This window comes from Haemaphysalis longicornis, unplaced genomic scaffold (assembly GCF_048455015.1).
Source record: "Haemaphysalis longicornis isolate Haplotype H1 unplaced genomic scaffold, Haemaphysalis longicornis Haplotype H1 scaffold_137, whole genome shotgun sequence".
Classification (NCBI taxonomy): Eukaryota; Metazoa; Arthropoda; class Arachnida; order Ixodida; family Ixodidae; genus Haemaphysalis; species Haemaphysalis longicornis.
In genome coordinates this window covers 138,744-157,500 of record NW_027526242.1, presented here as the reverse complement: position 1 = coordinate 157,500, position 18,757 = coordinate 138,744, and the positions used below count along the sequence as shown (strand labels likewise).

Sequence of the window (18,757 nt, the reverse complement as noted above, 5' to 3'; positions counted from 1 at the left end):
CTTGTGTGAAGCGACCTTGACTTGGAGCTAGATACAGTGTACAAACAAACCAAGTAAAGAAAGGCACATTCTTCAATTCACAAGCGTGTCCTGGCTTCGTTTCAACTAAGCGAACGAATTGCGACCAAGCAATTTTTTTTAACCTCCTGGACTGCGACGACCCGGCGGCGGCCGGCGGACGAAACGCTGGGCCGACTGACTCTGTTGGCCGGGGAGCCGTGCAGTAGCGCCGCAGCCAACTGCCAGCTCATCCCCTCCTGACGTCACACGAAAACGCCACAGAAAATGGGCGAGCGTAAAGAGAGGAGGACAGCATTTTCGAATTAGTTTTTCTACTAAATAAAATTGCGTAAACGCGTCTAGAGTGGTCTAAACATGGCCTGGGGACTCCGGACTACAATTTGCGCCAGTAATCCCGCAATGTTTACATATCACATCAGTGTCCCTTTAATGTTACACCTATCATTTTCCGTTCCATTGCGCACTGATTCGTTCTCAATGTAAGTTGATCCCTCTTAGTGAGCCTCCAAGTTTCTGCCCCGAAGGTGAGTACCGGTAAGATGCAGCTGTCATACACTTTCTTCTTAAATAACTATGGTAGGCTGTCATTAATTATCTGAGAATGCCTGCTGAATGCACTCCACCCCATTCTTATCCTTCGAATTATCTCTGCCTCATGGTCGAGATCCGGTGTCATAACTTGGCCTAAGTAGATATATTCGCTTACTACTTCCACGGTCTCGCCACCTGTCTGAAAATGCTGGGCTGTCCCGAAGTTATTGATCATTACTTTAGTTTTCTGTATATTAATTTTCAGGGCCACGGTTCTACTCTATTTGTCCAGTGCGGTACCCTATCGCAAAAACCAGTGCCTTTTCGGCACTGGGAGGCACTAGATAAACTGGTAATGGCACTAGAGACACTGAAACTAGGCTGAGAGCCACTGATCGAGGCACTAGAGACACTGAAACTAGGCTAAGAGCCACTGGTCGAGGCACTAGAGACACTGAAACTAGGCTGAGAGCCACTGGTCGAGGCACTAGAGACACTGAAACTAGGCTAAGAGCCACTGGTCGAGGCACTAGAGACACTGAAACTAGGCTGAGAGCCACTGGTCGAGGCACTAGAGACACTGAAACTAGGCTGAGAGCCACTGGTGGAGGCACTAGAGACACTGAAACTAGGTGAAGCGCCACTGGTGGTGGCACCTGAAACGATCGTATCACTAGGGACACTGAAATCACCGCAGGGTATGCCCAGTGGCGAATTTTCACTGGGTATACGGAGTGGCACTGTGCCTAGCGAGTAGTACACTCTTTTGCGGCATGGGATGGCGCTAAAAACCAGTGGCCGCAGGCTCGAGTAATTAATTTCGCTTTTGTCTCTGATGCCTGAACGTTCGCTTACTCGTGTGCATAGCATATATGCTCGGCGGAATGCTTCAGGCGCGACGCTTGAACCCGTGGGAACATCGCGAGCAGGCCTGAACAGCTATTTTTTCTCATTTCTTGCCGCCCAGATGTCGGCCGAGGGAAATATGTACCTGCGTTTGAATGAAGGCATTATATTACTATATCCCGCGCCACGACCTACAGCTGGAAGAGCTGTAGGTGGTGAATAGGAATGTAAGTACCTAACTTCGTGTACACAAGAAATTTGTCAGATCCCACGCCGGAGAGCAACGGCACGCAGCGCACGATTTTCTGTACTCAAAAAAGCCCTTTTCGGGGTTTGTTTTTTCTGCTGAACTTCATTAGGCGTTTTTCACACTCACTCATCCCCTCCGTTCCCCCCTCCCGTTTTCTGTACTACTCCAAAGGTTTTTGAATAAATACCCACAGCGTGCCGGGAGCGCTAACGTCACACAGCGCTAACAGAGATTTATAACACCGGAAAGCAACACTTTAGCGCGCCCATAGCGTTAGCGGGCAGGCTCGTAGCTATCCGTTTGCGATTGCGGCGCACAAACGTTGCAAATACCCGTGCTAGATCTCGGCGTTAGATTGTATTTATCTCAATCGCTCAGCGGAGGTACGTGCTTGGTCTTCGAATTTGCCGGCGTTCGTCGCCCCTGCGAGCGGCACGGCGGCACTGGGGCCACAGCGAGAAATACTGTTGCGGGGCCGCTGGGGCCGCTGTCATGGCAGCAACCTTATCGGCGCTGTGTTGTGGTCGGTTGATCGGCCCGTCCGCTTTGTGATGCAAGGTTGTCTCAGCGTGTGGAAGCGGCGTCCCACCGTTCTCGGCACTCACGGAGTAACCCTTCACAAGGTATGTACTTGTTGTGATACTTCTTGCCATCGTGTCGCCCTGACAAGTGCAGTCCTCCCCGTACGAGTTAAGACTCGTTGAGTTTGTCTGGGGAAGAAAACGTACGTACAGTACAAAAGAAAACTATTATTGGCTGGTGGGTGAAAAGATCGAGGTGTAGAACGGAAATTACTGTTTACTGTTACCTTTACTGTTACATTGCTTCCGTAGTGGAATACAACTGAAGCGCTGCTGCAGCTCCGCAAGGTTTGTTTACCGAGTGGAAATTTCCGTCCGGCATCGTTGTTTTTGCATGCGGAGTGCAGCGTTAACGATAATTACCGCTTGAGGTTCGCCCGGACACTAAGTGCACAGATCTGATCACTGAATTTACGTGAACTGTGCAACTGGCATCGGTGATGTGTACGAAGCGGCGTTATGAATACGTGCTCGCTTTTTCAAATCGTGACTGGGTTTCCTATATGCGCTGTATTGGCTTTTTTTTGTTGTTGTTTCCCAGGAGTGATGCGGCTTACATTATGAATGTTGTTATCGTAACTGAGCGTCGTTGTTATCTCTCTAAAAGTTTCATTGCATTTTTTTTAATCATTGCGGGCCATCTGAGTGGTGCAGCCCTGGTTGGGCCGCTGATCGGGTCCTCTCGCGTTGTTGTTATGTTCACGATACTACAGCATATGCATTATATTTGCGCGTGCCAGAATGCTTTCATACCGAAGATCGTTTAGAACGCAGCACCATTTTCTATGCACCAATCAAAACTGCATCGCGTGGCGAGATTGCTCGTCAAATCGTTTTGTGCTACGAGCCTCCCTGGTATGCTAATTTGTAAATCCGTGGTTATTTGACCGTCAGTCTGTGAGTGCACGCGGGCGCTATAATTTATGGCCGTTTCCAGAGGCGTAGTATGTTTGTCTAAAATAAGGTCGGCCTGCGCCTAGCTGCTTCATTTCGTTTTACATGATTGCACCGAGTAGAATACCAGAATGACTGAAGTAGCATAGTAGAATGGTTGTGGCTCATTCTTTTCATTTTTCTGTGCCTACCAACACTAGTAGATTTATTGGAAATGATTCATAAGCAGGCTTGGTTAGAAACCTATTAAAAAAAACATATTCGTTTGGCTTGCAGCACAGTTTGGAGAATTACTGGTGCACGAGTTGTAAGTGAGGTGAAAGTTTTCGTTCAGAATTTGGTTAGAATGGTTCAGAATTTGGTTAGGATGTCTGATTGTAAACTTCTATGCATAAAATTGAGAGAATATTGGACAGAAAAGTCAATTGTAGAGAAAATACTTTCCAAGGGTAATTTTGGCGTTTGCACAATGAAAGAATGGGGTTATTGGCTGATTTTCATGCTGTTATAACTTTTTTTTTACTAAGGAGGGCAACGATGTGTTGTCTGCGCCATTTGGGACATTAAATAGCTGAATTAACTTGAATGCTGCTACAAACAGCAAGCTCACTAATACCCGTAGTTTACTGATACATGCTGAATTTCCTGTTATAGGGTGGTAAATATGTTTCGTAAGACAATCAGTTGCACTTGGTAGCTTCCGCAGTGAAATGGCTAGTTTTCAGGTCAGTGACAAGGTCGTCTGACTTCTTCAGTGTCTGCAACAATGCTGCACAATACCCTGGCATGCTACCGACATTAAGCGATTGTCATTAACATGGTGACAAATGACTTGCGGGTGTGTCTCTCTCTTAAGGTTAGATACTTTTGCTTTGGCTGATTCCTTTCGTGGTCCTGTAACCTACTAAAATGTGTTCACCTGGCATCAGGTTGGAGCTTATACTGGGCCTAGGTTGTCTAGATGAGTTGGTGGTTATCATTCCACCTGCCCAAATCCTAATTGGAACTGTTTGTATATGAGGAGTTTAGGCTTTCAAACGAATAATATGTAGGCACCCACTCCAGTCTCACCTTGACTTCAGCGTAGCTGTAAAAAAGTAACAACATGCACCGATGGTCACGAGTGATGCGAAAAACATAACTCAGTGAATACAGAAAACAAATAGTGTGGGTGGCACCAAAGAGCGAAAAAATAAGCAATCCACTGGGAAAAGCGACGTTGCCGTCTCTTACTTTTTCACTGCTAGAAGCAGCCCACAAGCAAAAAGAGTGATAGCGACGGAGGGCATTTTGGGAAGTTTATTCATTGTTTTTTTTCACTGTGAATTGTAGTACAAAATGCTAACAGCTATATAGCTGTTGTTGCTGTAATGGTAAAAAAAGCTTGAATGAAAAACAGTAGGTGAAGCAGCTGGTGATAGCTTACAGTGTAAAAAATTTCAAGAAGCTGCCACAGTTGCCCAAGTGACCTCAGTGTAAGTTGACGGCTAATAAGGAAGCTTGGGCTAGTTGGTTAAGCATGATGGAATAAAAACGTCGTGAAAGATGATGAGAGCAGCAGACACAGCAGTACTGCGGTGTTTCCTCCCTGCCTCGTCCCTGCCTTTTGCGCTGTTTTGAGTCCATCAAATTCGCAACGTAATCACCTAATTTTACAGATAAGTTGCAAACTTCTTTGTTTATTTCAGGTTTTTCTTGGAGTCGGAACCGAAGTCAAAATGCCGGAGCAGCTTCTGGAAAGCCTTGTCCAGCAGATGACCAACAGTAGTAGCTCCCCAACTCTTGAATGTAGGTGGGTGTCTTAGAAAAATATCTATGTCTGGCCAGTAGCTCATGTTGCCCATGGAAAAATGCAGCAAGGGCCACACTATTGCAGTATGGTGGAAATTCTTGTTTTACTATTTGATGGGCAAGAAGGGCCCAGTTTTAAAAATCTGCTCTTTGTGAGAAAAAACACAAGGGTTATATAATTGGGTGTGCGTCGTAAAGGAAAGTTTCGGGTAGTTTTATACTGTCAGTAGGTAAAGAAGACGGACAATTCAGAAAACAAAGAATGAGTACAGGCAATGGAGGCTTCTGCTGCCAGTAGTCTTAGAAGCACTGTAAGCAATCCTGGTTGGACTTAATTCCAGATTAATTTTTGTGCTAGATGAAAGAGGACTAGACACAAACAAGAATGAACGCACTTCCTGGTTGTGGCTTTGCTTGTGTGTTCATTTAAAGGGGCCCCAAATAAGGTTGTGAAGGCAATAAAGCCTGTAGCTTTTGCTCTTTTGTTGCACCTCAAAGTGCTCTGGATGCTATGGACTGATAAGCTTGGAGCAAAGCAACCTAGAGACACTTTTTATGGCCGTTGGGCTCCATAATAGGCGCAGCCATTGGCGCCGCTAAGCTGTACACCACGTTTTTAGCTACCAATGCGCATGTTTAGCCTACTATTGGCTGAGCGGCACTGTTTTTTGTGTCAGCCATGCTAGCATTGGCATGTCAGTTCTAGAATAGGGAAAGGTGTTTGGAGGCCAGTTAGGGGCCCCCAAACGCAACACGCTCACTCGTGACAATAACTGGAGATGTCCAGCGACGACTAGTGGCCCACTTGAATTTGTTGCATGCAGCGCTGTCACAATAGGTCCCCTGAGGTCGGGTCCCGCAGTAAGAGCTTAGCATAGCCGCACCTGTTCTGTCACCGCTGTATGAAGCCATGCCACCACCGATTCCCAGCGCAATTTTTCAGCACACGACCACCCCGTTTCATGCATTTGTAAACTTCTCAGCAATATTCTTGCTCTGGTGGGCAGCAACAAGTTATAGCTGCTGCGGTGTGTGCCAATTTGGGTGGGCTCCATGCTCACTGTACAGGCAGATTGCTGCAGTCGCACGCATAGGGTTTCAGCCGGCAAAAGACACTGTGATTTTCAGCATAAATTCTTATTTCATAAATGACACGGTATGTCGACAAACTCAGCTAAGCTCATGTGCACGGCGGTGATCGACATTTGTTCCTGTAAAGACATGCTGTGCCGGAGTGTCTCTCGCATCGAGATGCTGCCTAAACTGCCGAAACTGCTGGCAGCTTCCCACAGAGTCAGAAATGCTGATTGGCTGCAGCATTTGATGGAACCCGCCAATAGTGTTGTCGTGGTCTTCAGCGCCAGCTGCGTCTTAGAGGCTACATCACACGTGAAAAGCTAGATCACTGCTGCCTTGAGTGGCGATGAGAATTCGCATGCAGTCAATGAAACAGCCCGTAATCTAGCAAGAGCGTGCTTGAAATTTTGATCTATTTAGGGCCCTTTTAATATAGAAATTTGTGATAAAGCTGTCTGTTGTTTTCTGTTCTTCCTAGTTTCTTTGTTTTTCCTTGGTAATGGTAAACCATGACCGTGCTTGTGAAAAGTGCTTCTGTGCAGGTAATCTTTCTTAAAAAGTGTTACCGGCTAGTTGGCTAATTTTTTTAATATTTGTTAAATTTTCAGTGACCTGAAGGAGTGAAAGGGGAACACAGGACTCTTACAAATGCTGCAATTACTTCAAATATGAGGCACCATATATGTGTGCAAAATCTTACGTGTTGAAGGCTGTCATTTTTGCTTACAAGGGATAAATGACGTGCCATGGAGAGGACATGCCATTTAGAAGGCTTCACTGCCTGAAATGTTTCTTTTTTAAATTTTATTTTTAAGGAATATGTATTGACTAGCTGGTCACTGCATAAAATGCAAGTGTAGGCAGGCTTCAATACTGCGACAGTGCTTATGAAAAACGAGAAAAACCTGGTGCTAGAAACAGTGAAGCCTCTTGAGGGGCATCCAGGTCCATTGTACAGTGGGGTCCACTGTTAAAAGGAAACGGCGAGCGCGTGGATGCGGCGGTCCGCGAAGCGCCGGCGCCGAGAAGTGGCGAGAATCGGAGACAGCCGGCACATGCGCACTGACCGCACGAGGCGGGAGAAGCCGCTCTGTCGTCTGCTACGGCGCTCCGCTGCGCTGCTCAGCTTGCAATAGCTGAGGTATTTCGCACTCGAAGGATGCGGGCGAAGCGCCGTAGCAGACGACATAGCGGCTTCTCCCGCCTCGTGTGGTCAGTGCGCATGTGCCGGCTGTCTCCGATTCTCGCCACTTCTCGGCGCCGGCGCTTCGCGGACCGCCGCATCCACGCGCTCGCCGTTACCCTTTAACAGTGGACCCCACTGTACTTGTGTCAGCTCTGTGTCAAGTGGGATGATAATGTAGGAAATAGATTTGTTAAGGCAGAACGTGAGTTATAAAGGCAAGCCGGATGGCTTTCAGTGCATGTTGAACTTTGACTACATATATGTTGAGTCATTTTTTATTGCATGAATTAGCCAAAGAGTTCTTGAAGTGACCTAACGGGAGGCCCCTCGTGTTTCTAGTGGCACTTGGTGGCGCTTGCAACCCAGTTAGACGACCTTTTCGACACTTCTAGGCTGGTTGCGCCAGCAGTGCAAGTCTTGCAAGATTTGTGTAGTGTGGTCAAAGCTCCTTTCGTGTAAAGGCAGCATCGAAGTGTGACCAGCTATGGGTTGTATGCACTGGCCACTCGACCACACTGCAGTTTGACCTGTTTGGTGGCACCGACTATATCAGCGCACATAACGTGGTTTGCTTTCATCCCTGTTCACTGATTTTTTTCCTTCTTGTTTTGCTTCAAATGACTGCGTCTCGTGTTACAAAAGTTTCTCCACCCGACCCTGCAGTAATTTATCATGTAATGGTGGCATGCGAGACGAGGTGCTGGTGTCACTGTGCCACCCAGGCCTGCTGTGCACTTCTTGTGGAGTGTGAGAGGTGGTGAAGTGCTCTGACAACAGTGTTGTGATGCGTTGAACGCGTGAGCATCCTGAATCTGATTTCTTGTGGAAACTGAGTGATTACGCAAAGGTGGAACGATATCGAGGTATGTACATGTTAAAAATTGGGTACGGTGGCGCATACCTGCCAGGTTTCTGAAATTCTCTGGGAGGCTCGAATTTTGATGGTTTTGTAGGACTGTATGCCAGAAACCAGAACCTTCTGAAAACTCACCCGTGTTTTGCTAAATGTTTCTTCAAGTCTGGCCACATTGCACCAAAGCTGGCGTAGTCGGCCATGCGTTGAAGTTGAACTGGGCAGTACCGCAGAAATGCGTAATACGAGAGGCAGTTCAGCATTGCAGAAAAAAATACGCCCATGTCTGACAATCTTTGTTCATGTTGTTTTAGTGAAGTGTCCCCAGGCAAACATCGTTTGGCTTGACAGTATACCCACAACTTTCTGAAAAGGGCAGCACCAGCCACGTTGAAGATTGAGCAATTGACCAGTGGTATAGGTTGTTTCTTGGGTGATAGCAGCTAAATTTAAACTAAATGTACATTATTTCATTCTGTGCCTACTAATACCCCCTCCCACCACCCCTTTCAGATCTCCGTAATGCCGTCCCGGTGAACGTGCCTGGCAGGCATGGGTGGCGACTACCTGTCGACGTGGGGCGACAAAGATTCCGCCGATGATGTTCACGTGTGTATTTTTTGTGTGTGTCAACGAAGCAGATAATATTAGCAGAGGTGCCTCACAGAACGTCCTTGGTCATTTGGGAACAGTGGAAGGTGAAAAAATAGTTCAAAGCTCACAATTACCTGGCGAGTGTGCTTTTACAGCGTATTCACCTCGAGACCCTCAAAGTAGCCTAAGTTTAGGCTGAGTGCCCAATCAGGCTTGCCTCATTCATAAAGTACAAAGGCTGGACTAAATAGCGAAACTTTCAAGCTACACGTAAGGTTTTAAGCATGTGACAAGGCATGAGATAAATGCTTTGACGTCGAATAGTCCTCACCTGCAACTTCGTTACATGCAGTCAGATCATCTCCGAGCGCTGTCCTAACCTTTGCTTTGAATCAGCAAAGAACGCAATGCGCTCCAGGTTTTTGTGGTGCGGCCTGTTTCGGCTTCACGGTTGTAGGAAGTGTGAACAAGTTTTTTTTAAAATAATAATGGAATGGTTTGAGTAGCTGTTTCATTTGATGAAGTAAATATTGTTTTCAAAGCAGAACCGGTTTTAACGTTTGGATGAGTTATGTTTTGTACATACTTTTACTGCATAGCCCTAACTAAGCTTCTGTAAAATCCGTGTTCACTAAAGCTTCTCATGACTTCTGGAGTACGCAGCCTGCCCAGTCAGTGGTGTGGTTTATTTTTGTGCGAGCAGTGTGCATTCAGTTATGCCTTTTTTCCCTGTATAATTCTGATTGGTCTCGGCTTTTTTGCTGGTTAAAAGTGTGCCATGTGGAAAAATAGTACGCTGCTGCCAATTCTATTGTAGATTTGCAGCACTGTGGATGAAGCTATGTGACTCTGAACTGGACTGACTGTGGCCCATTCAAACTTGCAACAAAGCGACCTAAAGCGACAAAAGTGATGCGATTTCTGTGGCTCTTCTCGCCCGGCATCGGCTTCATCTCATGATAAGAGCGACTGGTCACGACCAATTCTTGTTGCTGCCATCACTCTTGACACAGAAGGAGGCGGCAAAAGTTCCTGATTTCATATCCTGCCATAAAACTCGCGTACGGTGCGATGTCGAAATCAAAACTCCTGTGAAGTCTAGTTCTGAGCAAGAGACAATAACAAAAAAAGCAAAAATACTTGCCACCATCGCTCATGTCATGTGATAGTGTGAACACCGGGGGTTGCTCCAGTTGCATTGCCTGCTTTTGTCGCTTCAGTCGCAAGTGTGAAGGGGCCTTTGAGCTTAGAGCACTGTGTGGATGGTGTTTTAGGCATCTTTAGGTGCTAGACAAAGCCACTTGCCGTATATACTCACATAGTGATCGCACTCGCGTAATGATCGCTCCCCTTCGTCGTTCAAAATACGACTTTTTTTTATTTCCCGCACAATGATCGCACCCTGAACTTGCCAAATTCATATGTTGAATGTGTGCCAAGTCTAGCTGATGATGGTTGTGCTAACCTATGTTTCCTCCTCTTTCAAAGTGGACATGGCCACGTTGTGGCCGCAGACTTGCTATAGTGATACCGGCAAGCATGAGTTTATTATGGGTGCGGAAGGAACTCACTCTAAATGCACATAATGTAGTCACAAGACAAAGAAAAAACGCGCTCAGGTTACTGCGTCGGCAGCCGTGTCATGTTCTCATGTATCCCGCACTGTGACAGCAGCAGCCACTTATTGGTCGAGCTGTTCTCACCTCGCAGCGAACTCGTTTGGGTGAGTTCCGTAATTCATAAGAAAACTGCATTTGCGTCACTTCGCAACGCGGCTGGTGGTGTTCCGTGGAGTTCTTGCGTTATGTTTCTATTTATGTATTTATTATGTTCATGAGACCCATCGAAAAAATTCTGACCTGCAACTTGCTTGCGCTTTCTGCGCTGAAACGTTTTTTGGGGAAAATTACCTCGCGTAATGAACGCACCCCTAAATTAGCATCATAGTTTTGGGAAAGAAAGTGATTTTTACGCGAGTAAATATGGTATATGTGGGCCTGGCAAAGCTTCATAGACACATATGCTGCTCGTTGTGCCTGGCCTCGACTTCTACGTCTAGAACAGGCCTGGGCGTAGCCCGCGTACCCTTCTAGGTGCCATCAGTTACTGTATCATTGTGCCTGTCGACAGCATACCTTGCGAGCAGTCAAGAGTATGTTGTAGTTTTGTATTTTTGTAGCCCTTCTACCAAAAGACCTACATTGTGAATCTACTGTGGCATCGAGTGGTTTACCCTTTCCATGCAAGATGCGCTTTTAGAATTTTAGCGCAAAGTTAGGAACAGCTAAAACACTTCAAAAAAAAGGTAGGGGGGGGGGGTAAACGAAACGCGTTTTTTAATGCACACAACACAGTTCACGTAAAAGCATTCATATCACTCAGGAAACAAGATCTGTGCCCGAAGCACCGAGGAGCTCGTGTTGATGGATGACCAAAGACTGCTTTCGATACACAGGACGCTACTACTACTACTACTACTACTACTACTACTACTACTACTACTACTACTACTACTACTACTACTACTACTACTCAACATCTGATTGTGAAAATGTAACAAAAGTGCTCCCGCTAAACAAAATTTTCTCATACCAAAATTTTGTGAATGCTGAGTCTCACAGGCTAACCTGCATGAGTTAAAGAGCTTTTATAGTATTCAGCAATGCACCAGTCATGCATATATGCTTTCCACTGCCTTGCCGTGCAGGCGCTCAAGGAGTGAGTAAGCAAAGTGAGAATTTTTTCCGTTGGAAAGTTTTGTACGTTTCGATTTTTTTTAAACGCGACGAAAAATGTTTTGCTTACTTCTTTCAAGCAAAATTTATAAAAATTTTGCTCCTGTCCCTTCGTTAAACAGAGCACAGATGTGAGCAAGCCCCTTGGCATTTTGAGCGTGTGACATGCTTTCACTGAGCTGTGGCTGTGTGCAAGGCATCAATGCCTGGCAGGGGGAAACGTTCCCTGTAAGTTCCTGTTGGCGCCGTGTGATAGGGTAACAAATGCTGCTCTTTTTGGCGACTATTGTTGCCCAACTGTTTCTTATTGGGTGCTGCCCTAACGGGTCACTAAGTTATAAAAGCTAACTGGCTTCTATCGTAGACTAGAGTGTTGCGAGTACAAATACAGCACTTGCAGTGGCAGCAGTTCCCTTTAAACTCGGAGTGCTGAAAGGATGAAAACAGCTATATTAGCCCCTCCACTCACTTCTGTGCACTGCGATTTGTGACATCGCCAATCGTGAACCATGAAAGAAGATCAGTGGACTTGCCTAAGCATTCTCCTAAAATGAACACTGAGGCAAGGACATGTAAAAGTAAAAGTTATGCGAGACTATTGTTGAACCAGTTCTTTTCATAAGTCAGGAATGTCAGCTAGCAAACATCAGATAGGATGCCTTAGAACAGGCGCTCAGATTTGTTTCAGTTTTGATTTCAAATAAATGCTCCCCTGCATGGGACAACTGCCGTGAAAAGATGCATGCGGGTAAATGCGAAAGCGTACTGTACCTACTGACAACTAGTCCAAATGTGCAGACAGCAAGGGAAAAAAAAGAAACGAACGCGAGAGGTTATGAGCCCTATCGGCTGCTCTGCTTGGAGGAGGCAGCCAGTAACCTTGTTTATGTTCCATTGCACATGTATTTTTTGTGGCTCTTCCCAAATGGCAGCACGTCACAGGAGCGCTGGGCTACGCGTGGCTTGGAGGGGCGGCACGCGATAACCGTGCCGTCTGGGTGGCCATCATACCAAGGCGACTTCAGAAAGTCCCTTTTTAATTGGCTTTTAATCTTTGTGACGTAAGGGGAAGCCATCAGCACAGGCTTTCAGCAAGATGGTTGGCATGAAGTAAATCGTGATTAGCACCCCACCTCGCTCACAGCACTCAGTGATTTGCTCTTAAACGTCACAAAAATAGGAGAAAAGTGAGATAGAAAAATATCAGCATTATTTTTCTCCAGCAGACAAGACATCATTGGTTGTCCAGCACAAGATGGGAGAGCTGAGAAAGGGGGGTTCTTTTGTTCTTTCAGCTGGAACAGAAAATTATTTAGATTTTTGTATTTGATTGGCCTTTCTGATTCTTTTGCTCAGAGTACATAGTGGCGGATACCACCACCATTTCAAGCGAGAGGCGTTGCTCCCAAACCAGATCTTGGAGCAGTGGAAGACCGTGGCATCGTGGCATGGCCAGCATGGAAAGAGCCAGGTGATTTCAACAAAAAGTGACCGTGAGTTTGAACGTAGGTATGCCGGCAGTTCTAGCAAAGTTTCAGCATGTTGGGTAGCGCAGACGGTGAAGTAAAATACACTAATTGTGTTTTTCTAATAAAACAAATAGTTATCATACAGTTGAATAAATGTTTATTCCTCCTCCTCGTCCTATCAGGATACTCTAAAAAAAGTTGCTCCAATCCACGCTGTGAAGGTGGTTGGAAAGCAAAGCTTTGAACGACACCCACAACAATAGCCCATGCCACGTCACTTTAATTCACATATGTGGCTATACAAAGAGTGAAGCCAGAGATTCTGCCAGCTGTAACTTGGAATTCAGAAAGGGCGGGGGGAAGGGGGGTTGCCCAAATACAACAGCAGCGTTGGGGCGCAGGAGCAGCAGAGAAATAATATTTCTCTATCTCACTGTTCTCCTATTTTTGTGACGTTAAAGAGCACACCAGTGTGTGCTGTGAACAAGATGGGGTCCTATTCTCGACTTTACTTGATGGCAACCGTCTTCTTGAAACCCTGTACTGATTGGCTTCTCGTTACGTCATAACGATTAAAAGCCATTTGTCTACAAAAGTATTTGTTTACACGGCAATGGTGGGTCTTCTGTGTTTCCTCTTGCTTCCACTGCGATACCCACTATATTGTTTGTGAATGCTGCTCAAGTGACACTCAAGACTCAAGTGACACTCAATGCTACTCAAGTGACAAGTAAAAAGGCACTTTCTGAGGTCGTCTTGGTATGGTGGCCCCCCAGACGGCACAATTATCACGTGCCACCCCTCCAAGCCAAGCATAGCCGAGCATTCCTGTGGGGCGCTGTCAGTTGGGAAGAAGCACAAAAAACACATGTGCAATGGCACATTAAGTTACTGGCTGCCTTCTCCAAGCAGAGCAGCCGATAGGGCTAATAACCTCTCGTGTTCGTTTCTTTTTTTTTGGACTACAGTCGATCCCGGATCAATCGAACTCCAAGGGAATCACAAAGTTCAGTATATTGATAATACGAAATATAAAATGTGTCCATCTAGAGCTTGTCTGAAACCTTCACCCACTGAGAGCTTTGAGAGACAGCGACAAGCGGTAACTCCCGATCTGTTCTTCGAAGCACAGAAAATACGAAACAGCGCGGTGTCCACCGCACTTCATTCAGCACGAGAAAGTCCGTGAGCTTCGCTTGCTTTATCTTCTCGTCATGTAGTTCGCCAAGTAATCTTCAAGCTTACCAACGCCATTTAAATGAGAAAGGCTAGCTCAGCGGCAGTAGGCGGTTGAGTATGTCATCAATGTTGTTATAGTAATGTCCGCTTCTTCGGTAACGGTAATCCTTACCGCGATCGCCTCATCGTCACGATCCACCACAGCTTGCACGTCGTCATCAGCTGTTACGAACTTACATGCTGTTGCAACACGCGGGATTTCGCATGGGAATGCTGACAGCTCCCAAAGTCACTCTCGAGGCGCTCAATGCCGTTGTCTTTTGTATCCGAACGCATCTCGTCTAGAGCTGCAACGAAGCCGCTTTGCTGAACCAGCTTCAAGAACACGCACTCAAAACGCTCCAGGAAAGCCTTGCTGCGCTGCCTTTGCCTTCAGCTTGCTGCGCAGTTTTGTGCCAAGACGGGCTTTGAGGAATTTCGAATGCCTCTGTGACCGACGACTAGGTACTTTTCACTGGCCTCCACCTGCCAATAATGTCTGCCTTCATCCCTAAATCCAAATTCGTATGTTCTTTTTGCAACCTTTTCTCTGGGGACACGTCGCCAAGGACAACAAAAAAAAATATGCACCAGCCACACCGGTCTCCATGCCAGCAGAGCCGCCACTGGGTCACAACATAGTTTCTTAGTATGGGTCACAAGCCTACGGTCGGTGTGCCCTTCCGCTTTCGCCTCCAATCGCACCCTGCGTTCTCGTTGTCATGAGGGTGTCCCATGCTAGTGTGTCAAGCAGGTGGAGCATCTGTTGAAGGAATAGAGTTACTTTGCAAGTACTGAAGGCCCCCAAAGCGAGGTGACGCGCTATAAGTCATCGCCATCACTCACAACTCCATCAGGAGAAGGACAGTGGCAGTGGCACTTGCGGCGCGGGGTTCGATATATGGAATGTGAAGGCGACTGAGAGTTCGATGCACGCATATGCAAGTGCTATACTTTTGCATAGGATTTCAAGGGAGACATTTGGAGTGTTCGATGTATGCAATATAATTCGATATATCCGGGATCGACTGTAGTCGTCAGTAGGTATGGTATGCTTTCGCATTTACCCGCATGCATCTTTTCACGGCAGTTGTCCCATGCAGGGAAGCATTTATTTGAAATCAAAACTGAAACAAAGCTGAGCACCTGTTCTAAGGCATCCTATCTGATGTTTGCTAGCTGACATTCCTGACTTATGAAAAGAACAGGTTCAACAATAGTCTCGCATAACTTTTACTTTTACATGTCCTTGTCATTTTAGGAGAATGCTTAGGCAAGTCCACTGATCTTGTTTCATGGTTCACGATTGGCGATGTCACAAATCGCAGTGCAGAGAAGTGAGTGGAGGGGCTAATAGCTGTTTTCATCCTTTCAGCACTCAGAGTTTAAAGGGAACTGCTGCCACTGCAAGTGCTGTATTTGTACTCGCAACACTCTAGTCTACGATAGAAGCCAGCTAGCTTTTATAGCTTAGTGACCCGTTAGGGCAGCACCCAATAGAAACAGTTGGGCAACAATAGTCGCCAAAAAGAGCAGCATTTGTTACCCTATCACACGGCGCCAACAGGAACTGCCAGGGAACGTTTCCCCCTGCCAGGCATTGATGCCTTGCACACAGCCACAGCTCAGTGAAAGCATGTCACACGCTCAAAATGCCAAGGGGCTTGCTCACATCTGTGCTCTGTTTAACGAAGTGACAGGAGCAAAATTTTTATACATTTTGCTTGAAAGAGAAGTATGCAAAACATTTTTCGTCATGTTTAAAAAAATGGAAATGTGCAAAACTTTCCAACGGCAAAAATTCTCACTTTGCTGCCTCACTTCTTGAGCGACTACACGCCAAGGCGGTGGAAATCATACATGCATGACTGGTGCATTCCTGAATACTATAAAAGCACTTGAGCTAATGCAGGTTAGCCTGCGAGACGCATAGCTTCATCCCACACAGTAAGCTGTCCTCAGTGCACTACGGACAACTGCTGATGAAGCACTTTTTAAACACTCGCAAACTTCTCCTGAGCAAGAATAAAATAGCATGCACATGCATAGCACATGCTCACTCGCAGCGACAGATCCAGAGAGAAGCAAAAAACAAAGATGGCGGCGCGCCCGAATGATGCCATTGTCAACGGTGCCTTGCGGTTTGGATGGGCCCTACGGGCTGCCTGGTTGCCAGATGAGAGCTAATATTATGCCAGAGACCAGTATATAGGTCAAGGGGTGACTTCTCGACAAACTTTCGGCTAGAAAATCTCGACCCATATTCTGAATTATACGTTATACAGGGAAGGTACATGAAACGAATGTTGTTATGCCCACCAAGGCGGCTGCAAGCGATGAAATGTAGGTTATGTGTGCCTTTTGTACCACCTACCTCCCTAGATGGCATTAGTACGTAATGCTCAAAGGCTCCTGTCCACACCTTGCTCTGTTTTTGGCCGGAGTGGCACCTTGCTTAGTTTAGCTACAATTGATAGTAATGGTTCGTGCAAGGATGGGTATGCCCAATAAATACTGTCATACTGTCATGTAAGCGGCAATGTGGCCTATGTCGCCATGATGCGCAGTGTGCCCACACCATCCTAAATTTTTAAATTTCAATCCACTCCTTGTTTAAAGTTGCTTTTTCGCTGTGTGTATTCTAAAAACGTTTTTTACCCTGTCCTAGTTTCATAGGTCTACCCTTCCCCCTTCCCAAAATGAAAGTGTGCTTACACCACTGGTTGCAACTGCATTAATCATAGGCGTAGTCTCTTAAGGGAAGTGGTCAATTATAGCAAAACTTAAGCACAGAGAGACGAGAGACACACAGTAGACAGGACCCTGTTCTACTAACTGTTTATTTTCACTGAGAGTTGGCCTATTCGAAACAGGTGTGAACACAGCAAATGAAAGTGAAAGCACAAACCGTATAATCTAGAAAGTTGAGGGCAAAAGTGGGTGACGTGAAATGCGACCGTAAAGAGGGGCCCGTGCTTGGTCAATTGTAGTGACTGGATAACAATTCCAATAATTATGTGTTAATGAGTTCAAGCGCTGCTAATGCATTAGTCATTCAGAGAAACTATTCGATGGGCCTTGATGATTTCACTTGTTGACTGATTTTCCCTTCAAGCTACTGTGTGGGGGGTCTTATTGAAAGATGGCCTACACACACAGTCCCTTCAATAAATGCCCTAATGTCCATGAACTGACTTTTTTGTGTAAAAAAAAATAACTCGTGAACATCTGGGAATCCGTTGTAAAAGGTGGCAAATGTGCGTTAATCATATTTTTCCACATTGCAACGAAAAAATGCCATTTTTGTCACGTTGTACATTGCAGGGTTTTTGATTTGTTCTAAGGACTGTGCCTGTAAGCTGTACAATGGTGGTCTTACTGAAAGTAAGACCACCATTGTAGCTTGATGCAGTGATCAGTTGGCTGGAGAAACCATTAAGACCCACCATATAGTTACTTTCGATAAGAAATGCACTAGCACTGCTTCCATATCTAACTGCAGTTATCCGATCACTAGGTTTCACCATGCACGTGCGCCTTTTTACCACCGCCTTTTCATGTCACCCACCTTCACCCTCAACTTTCGAGATTTTATGTTGTTGGTGCTTTCCTTTATTGCTCATTGCCTGCATTTGTGCGTGTTTGAAGTCAGCTAAATCACATCAGAAATAAGGAGTTGTTCGTTGCGGTGTGACCTGCCTACTTGATATCCCTTCTCCCTCCTGAACTTAATTTTGTAATAATTAGGCTGAAAGTAGCTTTCAACACGAAATGAGACCGCAACACAATAACTGGGTAGGCAATTATTTCTACTGGAAACAAAAATGGTTGCTGACTCGCTTCTTCCCTTCTTTTGCTGGAGGGCTATGCTTCCAGGTGAAAAGTGCACTGCCAGTAAAACAAAAAGCCTTAAAAAACTAAAAACTGAGGTGCACACTCAAGGGCACAACTCCCAGCAGTGTGATCAGAATCAAATGGGAGCTATGGTGTCGGCTGTTCAAAGCATGGTGGACATCTAGCAGTGCATGCATAGGTAGTCTCTTTTCCAAAAAAGCCGTTCGCAGTAGAGTGAGGACCTAGCTTTGCTTGATGTGTATCAAATGAACATACTTGTTCGATACTGACAATAACTTTTTTCTAAACAAGGACTGGAGGAGACGAAATGTGCATTTGGATGATTTAAACGTGGAAGGTCTGTCACTTGGCCCTGTTGTAACTGCGACTGTCAGCATATCAGGTTTCGAGTGACAGCCATGTTTGCTAGAAAATTTACATATTATAGCGTATATTTTTGGTAGTCAGTCGCAACTCCATAACACGCAGTGGCTGCTTCAATTTGATGTCTTTCTTTTTTCTAGGCAATCCAAAGAGGATGCTGTGGGACGCTACCGGAGGTGCAGGAAAGAAGCACATGCCTTTAGTGTAAAATAAAATGCTTTTTCTCATCAACTGCATTTATTAATGTGGAAGTCAGGAGCTACACAATTAACCCGAGACACAGAGGTTAGTCGGCTATGAAAGCTTACCTTTTTATTAGGGAGGGGACACGGGTCTTAACCTAATTTTTGAGAAATTTCTGTCTTGTTGCTTTTTTCCCACTGATTTCAAATATGCCATTATTTTTCATTTGGTCAATTAGATGAGATATAATTCGACATTTTTAGTCAAGGAATGGACAAAACAGTGTTGGTCATGAAACTGTAATCTTTGC

At 45.7% G+C, this 18,757-nt stretch overlaps 1 long non-coding RNA gene across 8 annotated transcripts; it reads left to right on the top strand.

Moving 5' to 3' along the window:
* Positions 1-1,852: 1,852 nt before the first annotated feature.
* On the top strand, positions 1,853-18,495 carry LOC144164740 (uncharacterized). 8 transcript variants are annotated; one of them, XR_013321235.1, is made up of 5 exons: positions 1,853-2,271; positions 4,812-4,915; positions 8,544-8,639; positions 12,716-12,830; positions 18,405-18,495. It is a non-coding gene; the product is annotated as an uncharacterized LOC144164740 (long non-coding RNA). The 8 variants fall into 8 exon arrangements; XR_013321234.1 differs by having other exon boundaries at positions 12,716-12,864; XR_013321233.1 differs by having other exon boundaries at positions 12,716-12,868.
* Positions 18,496-18,757: the final 262 nt, after the last annotated feature.